The sequence below is a fragment of the Eschrichtius robustus genome, chromosome 12 (genome assembly GCF_028021215.1).
Source record: "Eschrichtius robustus isolate mEscRob2 chromosome 12, mEscRob2.pri, whole genome shotgun sequence".
Classification (NCBI taxonomy): Eukaryota; Metazoa; Chordata; class Mammalia; order Artiodactyla; family Eschrichtiidae; genus Eschrichtius; species Eschrichtius robustus.
This window is the reverse complement of record NC_090835.1, coordinates 80,946,880-80,949,424: the sequence shown is the minus strand read 5'-3', so window position 1 is coordinate 80,949,424 and position 2,545 is coordinate 80,946,880.

The window sequence follows — 2,545 nt, the reverse complement described above, 5'->3', positions numbered from 1 at the left end:
TCTATAACATATGCTCAATACTTTGTCAGAAACTCTAGACAAAGGTATTATTTTTTTTAAATTGTGATATTTATTTGAAAGATTTCTTATAAACCTATTTACTTTTTATTTTAAGAATTAAACAATGCCTAAAAAAAAATCTGACTAGTCCCATTCTTTAATTTAGTTTTACATTGACTTGAATACCAGAAGATGTAATCCCTATATATAAAATAATTATACCTATCTTGGAAAAAATAATGGGAGTGTTTATGTAGGGACTATATTGTGATTGTAGTCCTCAGCCAAATTCTACCAGAATTACTTCTATAAGTGTATTAAATCAGACCCAAAGTTGGAATGGGGAGGCGGGGGGGAAATGGCAGAATATTCCTTCAGGTCTGACTTTACTTTCTTCCTGAACGTGAACACGTGACCCTGTTATTGCTAGGCTTGGCTTAAGACTCAGGAGAGTGGATCTTTATGAATAGTCCCTAAAATGAAAGTGCACAGGCTGTTACCATGGCTTCCTCCAGAATGATGATGTGAACCGGGAGTGTAAAAGGGCTATGGTGTCTGTATCTGAAAAGACAGTGGTGTGATTCAGTCTGAGTCTGAAGGCTTGAGAACCAGGGGAGCCTATGGTGTAAATCCCAGTCCAAGGGCCAGAGAAGAGATGTCTCAGCTCAATTAGTGAGATGGAAAAAAGTGGTGAATTCCTTCTTCCTCCAATTTCCTTCCTCTTCCAGGCCCTCAACAGACTGGATGGTGCCCACTCACATTGGGGAGGGCAGTCTACTTTGCCAAGTCCACTGATTCACATGCTAATCTCAGCCAGAAACACCTTCACAGACACACCTAGAAATAATGTTTAATCTGGGTACCCCATGGCCAGGCAAGTCAACATATAGAATTAACTATCACAGAGCCCTTTGACATTGCTGATGGGAATGTACAATTATACAGCTGCTGTGGAAGGTGATATTATTCCTCAAAAAAATTAAACAATTAACATATGGCCCACCAATTCCACTTCTGGGTATACGTGCACAAGAATTGAAAGCAGGGAGTTACACAGATATTTGTACATTAACCTATGTATATTAATGTTAATGGCAGCATCATTTACAATAGCCAAAAGGTAGAAGCAACCCAGGTGTCCACTGACAGATGAATGGATAAACAAAATGTGGTATATACATACAACAGAACGCTATTCAGCTGATTTCTAAAAAGGAAGGAAATTCTGACACACATAATAATGGATGAATCTTGAAAACATTATGCTAAGTGAAATACGCCAGTTACAAAAGGACAAACATTGAATGATTCCACTTACATGAGGTACCTAGAAGAGTCAAATTCATAGAGTCAGAAAGTAGAATGGTGCTTGCCAGGGCCTGGGGAGCGCAGGGGACAGGGAATTAATATTTAATGGGTATAGAGTTTCAGGTGGGGAAGATAAAGTTCCAGAGATGGATGGTGGTGATGGTTGCACAACAATGTAAATGTACTTAAAGCCACAGAACTGTACACTTAAAAATGGTTAACATGGTAAATTTTATGTTTTGTATGTTTTACCACAACAAAAAAGTATTTAGGACAGCCCTGGCATATGGTACCTGTTTTATAAATGTTAGTTGTTATTATTAAACAAGAATGAATGTTAAGTCATGAAACTGGGAAGGTAGGCAGGGACCTTTTGTACAGAGGCTTGTACAGTTCAGGGATTTGGACTTTATCCTGAAGATAAAGATAGAGATTCATATAAGGGTTTTAACCAGGGAAATAATCTGATGAGATTTGTTTCAGCATAACAGCTGTGTGGAAGATGGCTTTTAATGGAGTCGAGACTGGAGATAAGAATTGAGAGACTGTTAATATAATACAGAAATTCTAAGTATCTAAGCTTATCTGCTTAGGTGCTGCTCAGAAATGGCAAAGATGGAGAGACTGTGATCTTATTTTTGGAAGACTGAATTGACAGAATCTGGCTTTTGTCTTAAAAAAAAAAAAAAGGCTCTTGATCCTTAGGTATTTGCTGTGTGGAATCTGCTCTCCCCTCACCCATTTTAGTTGTTCTTTTGTGGACCTTTTTTGATGTGCAGTGATTTCACGACTGGATACACTGGCATAATGTCAACATTAGGAAAAGGCAGAATTACAGGATTTGTTTTCTAATGATTTTTTGGTCAATACCAGAGCTTCAGAAGCTTTTCTGGCTTTGGAAGTATACTAGAATGATGTCTCTAGGCATCTGAAGATGTCAAATCCTTTCCTTTAATGGAAATATAAGTGTTACAGAAATATTAATATTATAATAGTAATATAGGCAGTGGAGGGGAGCTTCGAAGACGCAGCCTTTCTGAGCAAAACCTGCATAGAAGTAGGAGGGATAAGCAGCAGAAGAAAACCGGATGAATTCTTCTGATTTCCATTTCAGGGAGTGGGGATTCATTTAATGGGGTGGGGATGGGGGGCTGTTAAACAGCTCTAGGTCTATATTCACAGACAAGATTATGCTATTCGTCAGCATCACTCTCCACTAGTATCTGTATATTCCTAT